This window comes from Giraffa tippelskirchi, chromosome Y (assembly GCF_054371585.1).
Source record: "Giraffa tippelskirchi isolate mGirTip1 chromosome Y, T2T-mGirTip1v1.2.pri, whole genome shotgun sequence".
Classification (NCBI taxonomy): domain Eukaryota; kingdom Metazoa; phylum Chordata; class Mammalia; order Artiodactyla; family Giraffidae; genus Giraffa; species Giraffa tippelskirchi.
Window position 1 is genome coordinate 23,179,772 of NC_137290.1, and position 19,070 is coordinate 23,198,841.

General features: G+C 42.7%; 1 non-coding gene across 1 annotated transcript; it reads left to right on the top strand.

Moving 5' to 3' along the window:
• The first annotated feature begins 2,707 nt into the window (after positions 1 to 2,707).
• On the top strand, positions 2,708 to 2,854 carry LOC145537858 (small nucleolar RNA SNORA79). Its single transcript, XR_014076456.1, has one exon. It is a non-coding gene; the product is annotated as a small nucleolar RNA SNORA79 (small nucleolar RNA).
• Positions 2,855 to 19,070: the final 16,216 nt, after the last annotated feature.

The following is a 19,070-nucleotide window of genomic DNA, read 5'->3' on the forward strand; positions in this document are numbered from 1 at the left end:
CCTGGGGTCTATAGCGTCACAAAGAGTTGGACACAACTGAACACACACATGTATTCATACTCACAAGAACGCATGCTCCAGTAGGTCAATGTTTGAGCACTCACACTTGCACCCAGATGTGTCCTCACTGAGGATTCAGCCTGGCAAATGCAGGAGGACACAAGTGTGCAGTCTCAGCCATTCAGAAAGCCATCGAGGCACTGTGGTCATCATGTGATTGCAACAAACTGCAAAGCAACCCATTGTTAGGCTCTGAATAAAACAAAATATAGACTTCTCAGGTTTACACAATAATTGCAGCCCTGGAAAACTTTTATTAAACTTATGGGACAAAGTGCAGATAAGGGTCTCCACTCAGGGTATTATGAATGGGTTTGTACTTACCTAAATATCTGGCAGAACATTTGAGAATGATTCACGTCTAACGTGTATGCCATGAAGCAGGCACCTGCCCCCATGTGTAGTGCCCCCCCACCCCGTATCAAGACAACAGTAAAAAACCACACCCCTAGAATTTGTCACAGTCACTCCTTCTTCTTCAAGAACTGCTGGTCTAGGGCTGCCCTCTCTTAGTGAGCCAGGAAGAGGTAGAGCTGACAGAGATGCCACTTTATAAACTAAAGTGAAGTGAAGTGGATTCACTCAGTCATATCCGACTCTTTGTGACCCCTTAGGCTATACAGTTCATGGAATTCTCCAAGCCAGAATACTGGAGGGGGTGGCCTTTCCCTTCTCCAGGGGATTTCCTGACCCAGGGACCAAACCCAGGTTTCCTGCATTGCAGACAGTTTCCTTATGAGCTGAGCCACCAGGGAAGCCCAAGAATCCTGGCTTGGGTAGCCTATCCCTTCTTCGGGGGATCTTCCCAACCCAGGAACTGGGGTCTCCTGCCATTGCAGGGTCTCCTCCATTTCTCCTATGGGATTCTTTCCCAGTGTAGTAGCTATAATGATCACCTGAGTTAAATTTGCTCATTCCAATTCATTTTAGCTCCCTGAATCCTAAGACTTTGAGGTTTTCACTTGCTCTCTCCTGCTTGACCCCGTCCACCTTACCTTGATTCATGCACCTAACATTCCAGGTGCCTATGCAATGCCATTCTTTACAGCATCAGATCTCTACTTTCATCTCCAGACACATGCCTAGCTGAGCTGCATTTCTGTTTTGCTCCAACCACTGTGGGATTGCTGAAGCCGTTGTTGCAGCTCGGTAAGGAGGCTGTTCCTACTGGCATCTAGAGAAGGCTCTGCAACAGAGATTTGCTGGATTGTGCCTGGGTTGACAGATTTGGTTAGAGCAGGAGAAACAGGAGACAGGGGCTCAGTTTTCAATTTTGCAAGTTTGAGATGCCTGCTAGATTCCTAGGTGGGGAGGACATGAGGGCAGGTGGAGGCTTGAATCGGGCCAGGTCAGGACAGAACATGTAATTCTGAGAATATGGATTTATTCATGGGGTTGGATTCAAAGCAGTAGGTCTCATAACTTAGGGGAGGTGGGGAGTGAGGGATGCTGCTGGCAAGTGATTGCTGAGCAGGGGTGCTGCTAAATTTTCTGCAGTGCACAGAACATTCTCCATGACATAGAATTATCCAGCTGCAATGGCAGTAGTGCTAACGTTCAGAGACCCTGACCCAGAGCATAAAGAAAGAGTGAGAGGCCTGAGCCACTTGCCCATGTTATTGTTGTTTAGTTGTTCAGTCCTGTCTGACTCTTTGCAGCCCCATGGACTGTAGCCCCCAGGCTCCTCTGCCCATGGGACTTTCCAGGCAAGAATACTGGAGTGGGGTGTCATTTCCTTAGAAATATAAATATAAAAATATACATTAAAATATATAGTAACCTTCAAGGTAAGGCCCCATTGCACAGAGAAATAAAGTTACCTACCCAGGATCATGCATGATTTGTGGTTGAAATTGGCCTTTAGACTTGGGTCTGTCTGCCATGTAGCTTGTGTTTTCAACTAAGACCAATGAACTGCAATGTTGCAGGACAGGGCATCTCTTCACTTTCATGGGTCCTCACCACTTAGTGTTGTAGGGTTCGTTGTCCCAGAGGTAGGAATCAAGGCTTAGGTGAGGATTTTTATGGGAGTGGAATGAAGCACAAAGTGCTTTCTTCAAGAAAGCAGCTCCCACCCATCGAAATAGTTCTATCCAATCCTGAATTTTGAAGAAAAAGGGCGATCCTCCCACCTGAAAACTTTCCTCTTTTTTATTCTTTCACTGTCAATATCACCAGCCTCCTTGCTTTTCTCTGCAGAAAGCAAGACTTTGGAAGCCAGGCTTTCTTTGAGGGCATGGATGTAGGGCCGGGTACGCCGGATTTCCAGATGTTGTCTTGAATTTTTTTTTTTCTTCTTACAGAGTGAATGAGATGAGGAAGATCTCTGATTTACTGATTGATAAGAGCATCTGCCAGGATGTCCTGTCTAAAAATACTATTCCTGTGAAGGAGCCATTATCTGGTGCCTCCTGAAAGACCATTCTTTACAGTCTGCCTATGTCTTCTGAATAAAGGAGTTTTTACCTTTTTTTAACTTAAAAAGAAGTGCTTATATTTTTGTTGTAAAACTTTGTTGTAGGTGGGGCATGACTCATGGCATGCAAAATCTTAGTTCCCTGACCAGAGATGGAACCTGTGCCCCCTGTAGTGAAAGCATGGTCTTAACCACTGACTGCCAAGGAAGTGCCCTTAAAGCATTTTGTTTGGATGGCTGTTCCTCTTATGGCTGGAGACATAGGTAGTGGGATTTTAGTCCATCATGTATCTAAGCTGGCTTGTCTTCTTTCAGGACACCACAGGGATGAGTTGGGCATTGGTTAGTGTGTTTTGATTTTTGCAGAATCGCATAGTTGAAGAAAAAGAAATGTTTTTATTTACATAATGAATGCACATGGGAGCAAACAAAGTACGATCCCATTATGGCCCGCCTGGCTCTTCTGTCCATGGAATTCTTTTTTATTTTTTATAATAAATTTATTTATTTTAGTTGGGGTACTTACTTTACAATATTGTAGTGGTTTTTGCCATACATTGACATGAATCAGCCATGGGTCCACTTGTGTTCCCCATCTTGAACCCCCCTCCCACCTCCCTCCCCATCCTACCCCTCTGGGTCATCCCATTGCCCAAACCCTGAGCCTTTGTCTCATGCATCGAACCTGGGTTGGTGTTCTGTTTCACATATGATAATAAACATGTTTCAATGCTGTTCTCTCAGAACGTCCCACCCTCACCTTCTCCCTCAGAGTCCATAAGACTGTTCTATGCATCAGTGTCTCTTATTCTGTCTCGCATATAGCGTTTCGTTACCATCTTTGAAATTCCATATATATGCATTAGTATACTGTATTGGTGTTTTTCTTTCTGGCTTACTCCACTCTGTATAATGGGCTCCAGGTTCATCCATCTCAATAGAACTGATTCAAATGTATTCTTTTTAATGGCTGAGTAATATTCCCTTGTGTATACGTACCACAGCTTCCTTATCCATTTGTCTGCTGATGGACATCTAGGTTGCTTCCATGTCCTAGCTATTGTAAACAGTGCTGCGATGAACATTGGGGTATATGCGTCTCTTTCAATTCTGGTTTCTTCGGTGTGTATGCCCAGCAGTGGAATTCTTAAGGTAAGAATACTGGAGTGGGTTGTCCCCCCTTATGCAAGTCAAAGTACAGAAAGATGATTAATGAAAATCCAGTCTATACCTGCAACTTATGATCACTGTTCCTCTTTATCAACCTCCTCACCCACCAAAAAAAAAAAAAGTGTGACCAGTGTTGGCCCCTTTTTTTTTTGTCCATCCTCGGTCCCTGTTGTCTCTATTTAGTCTCCTTGGGTAGCTCTTTTAAACCTCAGTCTGGGTGATCTGGTCCCAATCTTACAATGTCTAGACACTTTTGAAGCAGGAAGTCCAGGGGAGGGCTGCACTGTGTGTCTCATATGGGATCTTAGTTCCCCAGGGATCAAACCTGTGCTTCTTGAGTTGGAAGATGAAGTCATAAACACTGGACCACCAGGGAATCCCCTGGACCCCTTTTTATTGTCCCAACTGGAATGTGAGTGCTACTGCCATCTAGTGCGTGGAGGTCAGCAATTCTGTCAAACATTTTGCAGTGTCAGAATCGCTCCAGGCCCTCTACCCCGACCCCACTAGGCCCAAATGTCCACACTGAGAAACACAAGAACACACATATTAGTATCTGCATTTCCTTTCCTCCTTTCCCCCCCTTCCTTCCTTCCTTTCTTCCTTCCTCTCTTTCTTCCTTCCTTCCTTCCTTCCTTTTTCTTCCTTCCTTCCTTCCTTTCTTTCTTTCTTTCTTTCTTTTAACCCCTGGTTTGCATTTATAGCCTAAGCTGTCTTCCTATCGGCTGAGAAGTTCAAATGTTGACAGCCAGGGTGAATTCTGCAAGTATTCCCCATGTAGAAGGGCAGAGGTAGAAGGTGTCCTGATAAGCTAGTAGGAGCTAAATGAGAAAGAGAAGCTCATCTTTTCTCTCTGTGGAAGATGGTTGAGTCCATACACAGTTGAAAGTTTGAGAGACTTAACTCCTAAAGGTCCACTCCCAGGGAGCCTAGAGCAGTCCACTCCCTGGCTTTGGGTGGTTTCTCCTTAGAATGCACATTACAATAGCTCCTTGACCTCATGTTTTGTGAAAAGAAGTGCTTTATTTTTCATTGTTCTTGATTATGAATATTCAGTTTTTAGGCTAAAATTAAGAGATTGCACTTACTCTAGATACACCCGGGGAGGCAACATGCCCTTTAGGCTTCCCATGTGGCTTTGTGGGAAAGAATCCTCCTCCAGTGCAGGAGACGTGGGTTCGATGCCTGGGTCAAGAGCATCCCCTGAAGAAGGAAATGGCTATCCATTCCAAAATTCCAGCCTGGGAAATCTCATGGACAGAGAAGCCTGTTGGACTGCAGTCCATGTGGTTGCAAAGAATCTGACATGACTGAGCACACACACACAAACAAAAGCAAAAATAAACAAACAAAATTCAGTGCAGACACACACAGGTACACACGCATGCTCAACCCTGAGTATTTTGGTGATGTGTAGATCTGTTTGTATGAACCCCAAAGATTCATACAAGGTACACAAGGATTAAGGCAAATCATGCAGCATTTTCTGTACTCATGGACAGCATTGGTCCAAAACAGGGGCTTAAGGCCTTACCTGCCAATTGTAAACACCTAAGGAACCTTTATATGGCCAGTGCTCGGGCCTTCCCTCATGCCGCTGAATTCAGTGTTTGGGGCTGGGGACAAGTAGTCAGGCTTATTTTTCTAAACTCTGGACTGGAGCAATGCCAGTGTTAAGCCAAGTTTAGCAGTCAGCAGCTGGCACAGTTTCCAGCCTGTGAACAGAATCTGGCTCCCAACTGGTTTCTGTAAATGAAGTTTTATTGGAACGCAGCCACCTGCATGTAACACAATATTTTATGGCACTTTTGGAGTAGAGCCTGTACTCCTGCAGAGATTCATTTACTCTGTGGCTTGTTATGGAAAATATTGGGTGACCCCTGACTGATATGATTAGTTGTGTTTTTCGGTAAGAGCTGTGTGGAATCTGTTAACCACATAGGAATGTTGTAGAGAACAAGATGTCCTCCCGTAACATGGGCAACACCGCCATCCCCAGCTACTCCGCTTCATGGGAAGAATTTTTGTGAGATACTTCTTTTCCAACTTTATGCATGAAAAGGCTGCCTGTGTTTTCCCTCTGGAATGCAGGGGTTCCTCATTTCTGAGAGCAGAAACGATGAAATGGGCCTCCTGTCTTTCCCCTTTTACTCTCATGTTCTCAGTTCAACTGTTGAAGTCCTAATCATACTGCTGTTTAGTTGGAACTTCCTCTTTTCTATGTTCATCAGTCCTCCTCCTCCTTTTTTGGGGGGGGGTGCACTTTTATCCCTCTTTCATGCTGCCTGTTCAGTTTGTAAGAGGCCTTTCCAGTAAAATTGAATGCACATTTTTCCCCCTCTAAAGTAGCTGCACATTCAGCCATTCTCCTTGCAAGCATCTTCAGCCCTGGTCCTGAGAGTGTCTCTGAAGGGCCCCAGATCATCAGGTACACACACACCAGACAAACACATGAATGCACACGTGCACACTCGGGTCAGAATTTTTAGAGCTATTTCTTTAATGACAAGATTGCTGTCCCAGTTTGCTTTGAAAGCTCACTTTTGGATTCTCGCTGGTGGCCAACCCCAAGTGTTTCCTTGGGACAGGGCCCTTCCTAATCTTGCCTCATTATGGTAATAAATGAAGTTGGAGCGATTTGTGGCTCCAGTCTCCTATGAGTGGGTTGGGTGGGGATTTGGGGTGACTACCTGTGGCCCCTTAAAATGGTAAGTCTCTGGTGTGTGGTATTAGGAGCACCCCCCCCACACTTCTTGGGTGCAGGGCAGCATGCAAGGGTCATGTTAAGAGGGAGAATGAAGGCTTTGGAGGAGCCCTGCATTCCAGCATTCAGTCTGTACCTTGGTCTTTCTACCAGGTTGGTGGATGGAGCTGACGTTCCGGGTAGGGGTAGCAAAGAGATGGGAGAAGTCAGTAGTGAGCTCACAGCCAGTGGAACTAGCTCAGAGGTGGCTCATCTTTGTTCCTGAGGGATCCTTGAGGGAGCCTACATCCTTTCTGACCTGCTTTCAGGGAACAGTCAGAGGAACTTGGCACCCCTTATCAGAGCCTAAGTGCATTCGGGTCTATCGGAGGTGATGTCAGGGTGAAAGACAATGTTTCCTGTCTGCATAGTCTCTCACTGTTTTCTGGGCCTTTGCTGCTTCCACCGTTTTGTCCCTTTGCTACGTTTTGGGGGTCACTAGAGGCAGCAGCTGAGGAAGAGGGGAAGGAATTCAAGAAATGCAAGCTCATGGATCTTTGGGAATCTGGGCCAGCTTGGTGAAACAAAGACCCACAGCAGACATGGAGGTTGGGTTGGTGGTAGGGACAGGCAGGAACTTTGGATCTGAGTCATTAAGTAGAGGCATTTTCCCACAGTCAGTGTGAGGAGGAGTTGGCACCCTACCTGAGCAATAAGACACATGTTCATGTCGAAGACTAATTAGTCCCCATTCCTCAGATAGATGCAAGGAGCCAAAAGGAGGTACAGCACACCACCTGGAGTATATGTCTGTCTTCTATTTTCCCATTCTCTAAATATTTATTTGGCTAGGCAGGGTCTTATTTGTGAGGCACGGGATCTTTGACCTTCCTTGGTGGCATGTGAACCCTTAGTTGTGGCATGTGGAATCTAGTTCCCTGACTAGAGATCAAACCTGAGCTCCCCGCATTTGGAATATGGAGTCTTAATGTCTGTACCTGCAGATACCAAGGACATTCCTATTTTCCCTTTCTTTCTAACGTGAGCTTGAGACTAGGTTGATGAAGAATGAAGTCTCTGGGTAAATGAGGAGCTGGGCTCCCCATCTTTATCAAAGAATTGATGCTTTTGAACTGTGTTGTTGGAGAAGACTCTTGAGAGTCCCTTGGATTGCAAAGAGATCCAGCCAGTCCATCCTAAAGGCAATCAGTCCTGAGTGTTCATTGGAAGGACTGATGTTGAAGCTGAAACTCCAAGACTTCGGCCACCTGACGCAAAGAGCCGAATCATTTGAAAAGACCCTGATACTTGGAAGGATTTGTGGGCAAAGAGTTGGGCATGACTGAGCAACTGAATTGATTACAGTATCATCAGGAATTCTGTGTGCATACAAAACTGAAAATAAAAATCAAGGTTAATGATGAAGCAACTCTCCATAGCCAGAAATAGCAAATTGGATTCACAGAAATACATAGAGCAGAGATATAGAGGTGTCTGGGAGCAGAAAATGGAGAATCAAAGTGGGATACAGAAGTCAACTCAGGATTAAAAAACATAAATTAAAACAGATCCTAAAGGTTAGATTCCTAAGGTTATATCATTCATAGCAAATTTTAAAAACAAATTAAGAACCTAGAAAGAGGGGAGACTCCCAGATCACAGTTGTTTTCTACCTTACTATATATGAGATATATATATATATATATATATATATATATATGAAATATGTTAATAAATAGGTTTGCTTAGTATTATTAGTATTATTAGTATTAGAAAGGCAATCATTCATTTCAGTTCACTTCAGTTATCCAGTCATTTGTGACCCCACGGACTGCAGTATGCTAGGCCTTCCTGTGTCTCACCAATTCCTGGAGAGTACTCAAATTCATGTCCATTGAGTCGGTGATGCCATCCAACCATCTCTTCCTCTTTCGTCCCCTTCTCCTCTCACCTTCAATCTTTCCCAGCATGAGGGTCTTTTCAAATGAGTCAGCTCTTTGCATTACATGGACAAAATATAGAAATGAAAGTTAAGGAAATAATAATGAACACAAATTTGAAAAATGATAATAAGCATAATTTAAAGAGAGGTCTAGGTATTTCCTTTGAGTTGTTTGTTATGTGGTGCAGTTCAGTGTCAGATAGTCACTTGTTCCAGATTCTGCTTGTCATGATTGGCTACGATTGACCCTCAACTGAACAATCTCCATATTAGCTGCTGAATTTTAATCTGTTGCACATGTCACTTCTGGGGTATTTTACCCTTCTTTGCTTAATTTCACTTCCTTTGTTTGCAAGTCAATTCTGTGTTGATTTTCCACCCTGAGGTGAGGGAGCAGCGACCCCTCATTCAAGCTCACATGCTCAGTGGTTTGGTGGTGAGAATGGGAACATTGAAAACAATTATCACTGAGATATCTGTGGATTTTTGAATGGATGGACCACAGTGGGCTTACCATTTCCAAAGGTGTCATGTAATTTCTTGATCCACTCTGCTCAGGTACCTGGCTGTTCCACAGGGCCACTGAACCAAATGAGCCCTGCATTTCATACATTTCCCAGGTCTAAGCAACTCAGTTTCTCAGGTTTTCTGCAAGGCAACTGATTTTGTTTGTCTATGTGCTTTGTCCCCTGACAAGGTCCATGAGGAACAAGTGAGTGGGTGGGGAGCAAGGCACTGTCTCAGATGGGCTATACATCTTACTCACCTGTATGGCCCCAGGCACTCTCTTTGCTGGCTGTGCCAAAAAGGCACGGTTGCAGGTGTGCCACTTGTCTCCAGAACGGAGCTGGTCTCAGGCTGTGAGGCTGCTGGCCAATGTGAACTGTCCATGAACCCAGGAAGACACGGTGAACAATTGGCAGCCTGTTCAGAGCTTGGTGGGAGATGTCGTCTCTGTGGCTGAGATATGAGCAGCCCCTTGGCTTCTGCCTCTTGCTGTCACACACATTGCACTCTGCCTCCCTGGTGAAAAGGTCATAAAAGGTGGCTGACGTGGTCTCCTTTTGTATTTTCCAGTGTGCAAATGTTTGTTTTGTGAGCATGACAGCATTCACTATGTGGCCTTATAGCCTATTTGGAAGAAAGTTGTTGTTGTTGTTTTTGTTGTTTTTGCATAAATTTTATCTCTAGTTTCCCCACAGTTTAGGTTGCTCTGCCACCTTTGCTCTGTCAAATTGTCCTCAGGACATTAAAGGCTGGCCTTTACCGTGAGGCAGATGATACAGTCTGGGCCTACCTTTTAAGACCCATTAAATGATTGTGTACAGGAGTTTCTGAGTCATTTCTTTGTGGATAATTGCATTTAAGGGTATAGTCTGTGTTTTTGTTTTTGTTTTGTTCTCCCCAGTTAGGCTGCCCTCTGTGATCGCAAGCTCCCCATTGACACGGATGTGAGAGGGTTTCCTATTGTGTGCAAGCTTCTCCTCCTTTACGACTCCTTCTACAAAACGGGAATCCATCCCCAGATTAATTTATCTCTGTTTATGTTTCTTATACTTTGTCCTTCCACCTCTTGGAGACTGGTTTGCCTTTATGGATATCTAGGTGGTGAAATTCCAGTTGGGCTATTTCAAATCCTGAAAGATGATACTGTGAAAGTGCTGCACTCAATATGCCTGCAAATTTGGAAAACTCAGCAGCAGCCACAGGACTGGAAAAGGTCAGTTTTATCCCAATCCCAAGGAAAGGCAATGCCAAAGACTGCACAATCTACCGCACAATTGCACCCATCTCATGCTAGTAAAGTAATGCTCAAAATTCTCCAAGCCAGGCTTCAGCAATACATGAACCATAAACTTCTAGATGTTCAAGCTGGTTTTAGAAAAGCCAAAGGAACCAGAGATCAAATTACCAACATCTGGTGGATCATCAAAAAAAGCAAGAGAGTTCCAGAAACAAACAAACAAACAAACAAACAAAAACCCCATCTATTTCTACTTTATTGACTATGCCAAAGCCTTTGACTGTATGGGTCACAGTAAACTGTGGAAATTTCTAAAAGAGATGGGCATACCAGACCACCTGACCTGGCTCTTGAGAAACCTGTATGCAGGTCAGGAAGCAGCAGTTAGAACTGGACATGGAACAACAGACTGGTTCCAAATAGGGAAAGGAATAATTCAAGGCTGTATATTGGCCCTGCTTATAAAACTTACATGCAGAGTACATCATGAGAAACGCTGGACTCTCACGAAGCACAAGCTGGAAACAAGACTACCAGGAGAATTATCAATAACAACAGATACGCAGATGACACCACCATTATGGCAGAAAGTGAAGACCTAAAGTGCCTCCAGATGAAAGTGAGAGAGAAGAGTGAAAAAGTTGGCTTAAAGCTCAACATTCAGAAAAAACTAAGATCATGGCAACTGGTTCTATCAGTTCATGGCAAATAGATGGGGAAACAGTGTCAGACATTGTATTTTGGGGCTCCAAAATTACTGCAGATTGTGGTTGGAGCCATGAAATGAAAAGACACTTACTCCTTGGAAGGAAAGTTATGACCAACCTAGATAGCGTATTACAGAGTACAAGGGGCTGGTGCACCAGGATGATGCGGAGGGATGGGATGGTGAGGGAGGAGCGAAGGGGATTCTGGAAGGGGAACACATGCACATCCACGGTGAATACATGTCAATGTATGGCAAAACAAATACAATATCGAAAAGTTAAAAAATAGATAAATAAACTAATTTTAAAAAAATAAAATAAAATAAAAATCAGGGAAATTACTTTGCCAGCAAAGTCCATCCAGTCAATGCCATGATTTTTCCAGTAGTCATGTATGGATGTGAGAGCTGGACTGTGAAGTAAGCTGAGCACCAGAGACTTGATGTTTTTAAACTATGTTCTTGGAGAAGACTCTTGAAAGTCCCTTGGACTGCAAGGAGAACAAACCAGTCCATCCTAAAGGGGATCAGCCCTGGGTGTTCATTGGAAGGACTGATGCTGAAGCTGAAACTCCAATACTTTGGCCGCCACTTGCGAAGAACTGACTTATTGGAAAAGACCCTAATGCTGGGAAGGATTGTGGGCAGGAGGAGAAGGGGACGACAGAGGACAAAATGGCTGGATGGCATCACTGACTCAATAGACATGAGTTTGGGTAAACTCTGGGAGTTGTTGATGGACAAGGAGGCCTGGCATGCTGTGGTTCATGCGGTCGCAAAGAGTCGGACACAACTGAGCAACTGAAATGAACTGAACTGAACTGAGTTGAAGAGCCAGGCAACAGAGTATACAAGTTGTTTTATGGAAGTTGTTCCATGTGCCAATGATCCTTAGATATATTTATGTGGAAAGAATTGGTTTCTGACTCCTATTCCTCTGACATTTTGAGACCCAAATGACACCCTTGGAAGGGCTATTTTATGAACTGAAACACTGTTGTTGTTCAGTCACTAAACTATGTTTGACTCTTCATGTCCTCTTGGACTACAGCACACCAAGACTCTGTATCTCATCTTCTCCCAGAGTCTTCCTGAGATCGAATCCTTTGAATCAGTGGTGCTATCCAAAATTTTCATCCTCTCTTATCCACTGCTCCTTCTTCTGCCATCATTTCCTAAGGATCGGTATTTTTTCTAATAAGCCAGCTCTTCATGTGGTCAAAGCATTAGCTTCATCTTCAACATCAGTCCTTCCATTAAATCATCAGGGTTAATTTACTTTAGGATCGACACATTTGATCTCTCTGCCATCCAAGAGAATTTCACAAACCCTTCCCAGTAGAGCAGTTCAAAAGCTTCAATATTTTGTTGTTCTGACATCAGTACACCCCTACTGGAAAGACCATAGATGAGACACTACGGGCCTCTATTGGCCAAATCATGTCTTTGCTTTTTAACACAATTTGCTGATCTGTCATAGCTTTTCTACTGAGAAGAAATTGTCTTCTAAATGTGAGGCTGTTTTCATGATTTGCATAAATTTAGAACCACAAAAGAAGAACCCTGTCACTGCTTCTGTCTTTTCCCCTTAGATTTGTCATGAACTGTGGGGCCAGATGCCGTGATCTTAGTTTCCGCCATACTGAGAATTCAAATGTACTGTTTAACAGATAGTTCCCTATCAACATTGATATTTTTTTTACTCTTGTTTTTCCTCAGTTTTTTGGATAAGAAATCGTGTCTAGGAGATTTCTATGAAAATATTTACTCATTATATATAATACTGCTGTTTTAAGTTTTCTACTGTGCTATAGTTTTGTGACAACTGGTTAAAATATTTATAAAATGCACAACCTATGAAAACTGTCCTCATTAACATAATATCTTGAGATTGTTTATGATATCTAGTTAGTTTTTCCCTAGTGTGGGCTCTAGGCAAATACAAAGGAGGGCAAGCCCCAAAGATTGTCATGTGAGAGGGGGCAGGGGAATACATTAAAAAAAGAAAAATGGGGTAGCTCTTACCCGAAATGCAGCTAGGTGACCATTGGGGATATTGTTCAGACTTGTTACTATTTTACTGAAACTTTGAATGCTTAAAATTCTATTTAATGTAAGGAAAGGACAGCTTTCTTAGAACAATATCTCGAATCAAGTGACAGTTGCAACTTTATGGGCTCAAGGTCTCCTCATAAGGATAAATACCATCTCTTATTACAGAAAGAATAGAAGAAGATGAGCCAGATTAAGATTTAGCCTTTCAACGAAAAGCACTAAATTATTCAGCCAGAAGGTTAGTAACAAATATTGGGTGGTGCAAAGAGTTCATTAGTCTATTTAGAGCAGATGTAAACTGTGCAATCAACTGAAAAATTGACTTAAATTATATTTTGAGAAAAAAAAAGACTCTAGAAAAGTACATTGGCTTATAATTCCTGTTATGTATAACAGCGATGAAGAAAAATTAAAATCCAAGTCTAAAACGATTTGAAAGCCTACTTTTTCTTTTTTTTTTCTTTCTTTTTTTTTTTGCGTAATTGTAGAGAATACAGGTTTCCAAATGTATACTCTTCGTGGCATCTAATATTTGAGGGCCCTTTTGTGTAACCATCCTCTTTTCTTAAAAAAAAAAATACCCTCTGGTTTTCAAACAGTTGTACAAGTTTTATGGCAAAACAAGGAGTGATATAACACACAAAAAAATATCAAAAGCATTGATGACAAGCTTAAATCGCAGGATTATTTAAACTCTGTGTTACATTTCAACAGGAAATAATCGGTTAGTTTTGATGGAATCCCTCCAAGAGCTGGGGGAAAATGAAACAGAATTTGAACCTGTAACTGAGATTTTCTGCCACAATTATGATCTAACTCTTTCCCATCTTTACTCCCTTTCTTGTTCTAAGCAGTCCCTAAATAAGATTGAAAAGTATGAAAATGATGAAGAGAGAAAGAAGTAGGAGATTGTAGACTTCTGTGAGTTCCAAGAATAATTTAAATCAGAGAATTGAAAAAAGGCAGAAACAAAGGAAAATAGTCAAACAAAAGAAAATGATAATGCTTTAAACATTCAGTCAAGTCAAAGACCTTTAGTTCCTCCACAAGAGCTAGAGATAATATTATGATTGATATACTATGAGCATTCTTATAGATATGGATCCCCAACCAGGCTGGACATGTTAAGTGTATATACTCCAGAGAAGTTGGAGCTGGACGATCAAACACATTGACTCCCAATTTCCTTGGTAACAACCCATTAGAAGACTGTCCTAAAACTGATCACACACACACCCCATGGGTACCATTCTGACTTTGAAAGTCTTTCCCTGAAAGCCGTTGGGGAGTGTGGGTCTCTTAAGCATTAGCTGCTTGGACGCCTCAGGTCAGTTCAGATCAGTGGCTGAGTCATGTCTGACTCTACCACCCCACAGAATACAGAACGGTAGGCCTCCCTATCCATCACCAACCCCCGGACTTTACTCAAACTCATCTCCATTGAGTCAGTGATGCTATCCAACCATCTCATCCTCTGTTGTCCCCTTCTCCTCCTGCCCTCAATCTTTTCTAGCATCAGGATCTTTTCCAATGAGTCAGCTCTTCTCATCATGTGGCCAAAATATTGGAGGTTCGGCTTCAACATCAGTTCTTTCAATGAACACCCAGGACTGATCTGCTTTAGAATGGATTGGTTGGATCACCTTGCAGTCCAAGGGACTTTCAAGAGTCATCTCCAGCACCACAGTTCGAAAGCATCAATTCTTCAGTGCTCAGCTTTCTGTGTAGTTCAACTCTCACATCCATACCTGACTACTGGGGGGGGGGGGGCATACCTCGACTAGACTGACATTTGTTGGCAAAGCGCTGTCTTTGGTTTTTAATATGCCATCTAGTTTGGTCATAACTTTCCTTCCAAGGAATAGGCGTCTTTTAATTTCATGGCTGCAGTCACCACCTGTAGGAATTTGAGAGCCCATAAAAATAAAGTCAGCCACTGTTTCCTCATCTATTTGCCATGAAGTGATGGGACCATATACCATGATCTTATTTTTCTGAATGTTGAGCTTTAAGCTACCTTTTTCAGTCTCCTCTCTCATTTCCTCTGGAGGCTCTTTAGTTCTTATTCATTTTCTGCCGTAAGGGTGGTGTCATCTGTGTATCTGAGATTATTGATATTTCTCCCAGCAACTTTGGTTCCAACCTGTGCTTCAACCATCCCAGCATTTCTCATGATGTATTCTGCATATAAGTTAAATAAGCAGGGTGACAATATACACCCTCGATTGTGCTCCTTTTCCTAGTTGGAGCCAGTCTGTCTTTGCCAGTCCGGATCTAACTGTTTCTTCCTCACCTGGATGCAGATTTAGCAGCGAGTGGTGGCTGTGTGGCACTGGAGATGGAGTGGGAAATGGCGGCTGCATGGCGCTGGAGTAGCGAGCTACAGAGTGGAGGTACCCTACAGCCAAGGTCAGTAGTGGCAGCTGTGAGGAGATACCCCACGTCCAAGGTAAGGAGCAGTGGCTACACTTTGCTGGAATAGCTGTGAAGAAATACCCCACATCCAAGTAGGAGCAACTGCATTAAGACGGTAGGTGATGAGAGAGGGCACCAGAGGTTAGACAGACTGAACCACAGACACAGAAAACTAACCTATCAAATCACAAGGATTGCAGCCTTGTCTAATTCAATGAAACTAAGCCATGCCGTGAAGGGCTAACCACGACGGATAGGTTTGGTGGAAAGCTCTGACAAAATGTGGTTCACTGGAGAAGGGAATGACAAACCACTCCAGTATTCCTGCCTTGAGAACTCCATGAACAGTATGAAAAGGTAGAAAGCTAGAACACTGAAAGATGAACTCCCCAAGTCGGTATGTGCCCAATATGCTACTGGAGATCAGTGGAGAAATACCTGCAGGAAAAATGAAGAAAAAGAACCAAAGCAAAATGAACACCCACTTGTGCATGTGCCTGGTGACGGAAGCAAAGTCCCATGCTGTAAAGAGCAATATTGCTTAGGAATCTGGAATGTTAGGTCCATGAATCAAGTAAAATTGCAAGTGGTCAAACAGGAGATGGAAAAGCAGTATTTTAGGAATCAGCAAACTAAAATGGACAGGAATGGGTAAATTTAACTCAGATGATCATTATATCTACTACTGTGGGCAAGAGTCCCCTTGAAGAAACGGAGTAGACATCATAGTTGACAAAAGACATGCAGTATTTGATTGCAATCTCAAAAATTACAGAATGATCTCTGTTCCTTTTGAAGGCACACCCTTCAATATCATGGTAATCCAAGTAAATACCCTGACTAATAAAGCAGAAGAAGGCCGAACGGTTCTATGAAGATCTACAGGACCTTACAGAACGAACATCCAAAAAAAGATGTCATTTGCATTGTAGAGGACTGGAATGGAAAAGTAGAAAGTCAATAAACCCCTGGAGGAACAGGCAAATTTGATCTTGGAGTAAAAAACATGAAGCAGGACAAAGGCTAATAGAGTTTTGCCAAGAGAATTCATGGATCATAGCAAGCACCCTTTTCCAACAACACAAAAGAAGACTCTCCACATGCATATCACCAGAAGGTCAACACCAACATCATACTGATAATATTGTTTGCAGCCAAAGATGGAGAAACTTCCTATGGTCTGCAAAGAAAAGCCCGAGAGCTCACTGTGGCTCAGATCATAAACTCCTTATTGACAAATTCAGACTTCAATTGAAGAAAGTGGGGAACACCACTAGACCATTCAGGTATGACTGAAATCAAATCCCTTACGATTATACAGTGAAGTAAGAAACAAATTGAAGGGACTAGATCTGATACACAAAGTGCCTGATGAACTATGGGCGAAGGTTCATGACACTGTACAGGAGAGATGGATCAAGACCATCCCACAAAGAAAAAAAAAATCAAAAAAGGAAAATGGCTGTCTGATGAGACATTACAAATAGCTGTTAAAAGAAGAGAAGTGAAAAGCAAAGGAGAAAAGGAAATATATACCCATTTGAATGCAGAATTCCAAAGAATAGCAAGGAGAGTTAAGAAAGCCTTCCTCAGTGATCAGTGCAAATAAATAGAGAAAAACAATAGAATGGGAAAGGCTTGAGACTTCTTAAGGAAAATTAGAGATACCAAGGAAACATTTCATGCAAAGATTGGCTCGATAAAGGACCGAAATGGTATGGACCTAACAGAAGAAAAATATATTAAGAAGAGGTGACAAGAATACACACAACTGTACAAAAATATCTTCATGACCCAGATAGTCACCATGGTGTGATCACTCACCTAGAGACAGGCATCCTGCTATGTGACACCAAGGGAGCCTTAGGAAGAAGCACTACATACAAAGCTAGTGGAAATTATGGAATTCCATTTTTGAATCCTCAAAGATAATTCTGTGAAAGTTCTGCACTCAATACGTCAGCAAATTTGGAAAACTCAGCAGTGGCCACAGGACTACAAAAGATCAGGTTTCATTCCAATCCCAAGGAAAGGCAATGCCAAAGAATACTGCTTGCTTGGACCTACAATAAACATTACACTACACTTGCTTTCACCACAGCTCACAGTCAGTTGTTTGACTTTAATGCACACAAACGAGCACACCCAAATTTGTTTTGGTAACAGTATTCACATCTAAGAGTGTGTGTACCAAAGAGTGATACAATACTTTTATTTCAAGAACCAAGGAGATTTATTGATGTGATTTGTTTGTGTAAAATTTCTTGAGGAATGAAATTTTGCAAGTTTCACATTTGTGGATTCTATTAAGTAAGCAGCCTATAATTTAGGTTGATATAATTTACATAATAGATCACTCACCTAGAGCCAGACATCCTGGACTGTGAAGTCAAGTGGGCCTCAGAAAGCATCGCTAGAAACAAAGCTAGTGGAGGTGATGGAATTCCAGTTGACCTATTTCAAATCCTCAAAGGTGATGCTGTGAAAGTGCTACACTAGATATGCCAGCAAATTTGGAAAACTCAGCAGTGGCCACAGGACTGGAAAAGGTCAGTTTTCATTCCAATCCCAAAGAAAGGCAATGCCAAAGAATGCTCGAACTACCACACAATTACACTCATCTCACAAGCTAGTAAAGTAATGTTGAAAATTCTCCAAGCCAGGCTTCAGCAATAGGTGAAGCGTGAACTTCCAGATATTCAAGCTGGTTTTAGAAAAGGCAGAGGAACCAGAGATCAAATTGCCAATATCTGCTGAATCATCAAAAAAGAGTTCCAGAAAAACATCTATTTCTGCTTTATTGACTATGTCAAAGCCTTTGACTGTGTGGATCACAATAAACTGGAAAATTCTGAAAGAGATGGGAATACCAGACCATCTGACCTGTCTCTTGAGAAACATGTATGCAGGTCAGTAAGCAACTGTTCGAACTGGACATGGAACAACAGACTGGTTCCAAATAGGAACAGGAGTCCGTCAAGGCTGTATATTGTCACCCTGCTTATTTAACTTATATGCAGAGTACATCATGAGAAATGCTGGGCTGGAAGAAACACAAGCTGGAATCACGATTGCTGGGAGAAATATCAATAACCTCAGATATGTGGATGACACCACCCTTATGGCAGAAAGTGAAGAAGAACTAAAGAGCCACTTGATGAAGATGAAAGAGGAGAGTGAAAAAGTTGGCTTAAAGCTCAACGTTCAGAACACTAAGATCATGGCATCTAGTCCCATCACTTCATGGGAAATAGATGGGGAAACAGTGGAAACAGTGTCAGACTTTATTTTGGGGGGCTCCAGAATCACTGCTGATGGTGACAGCAGCCATGAAATTAAAAGATGCTTACTCCTTGGAAGGAAGGTTATGGCCAACCTAGATAGCATATTTAAAAGCAGAGATATTACTTTGCCAACAAAAGCCCGTCTACTCAAGGCTATGGTTTTTCCAGTGGTCATGTACGGATGTGAGAGTTGGACGGTGAAGAAAGCTGAGCGCCGAAGAATTGATGCTTTTGAACTGTGGTGTTGGAGAAGACTCTTGAGAGTCCCTTGGACTTCAAGGAGATCCAATCAATCCATCCTAAAAGAGATCAATCCTGGGTGTTCATTGGAAGGTCTGATGTTGAAGCTGAAACTCCAATACTTTGGCCACCTTATGTGAAGGGTTGAGTCATTGGAAAAGATCCTAATGCTGGGAAGGATTGGGAGCAGAAGGAGAAGGGGACGACAGAAGACGAGATGGTTGGATAGCATCACCGACTCGACGAACATGGGTTTGGGGAGACGCTGGGAGTTGGTGACGGACAGGGAGGCCTGGTGTACTGCAATTCATGTGGTTGCAAAGAGTCGGACACGACTGAGAGACTGAACTGAACT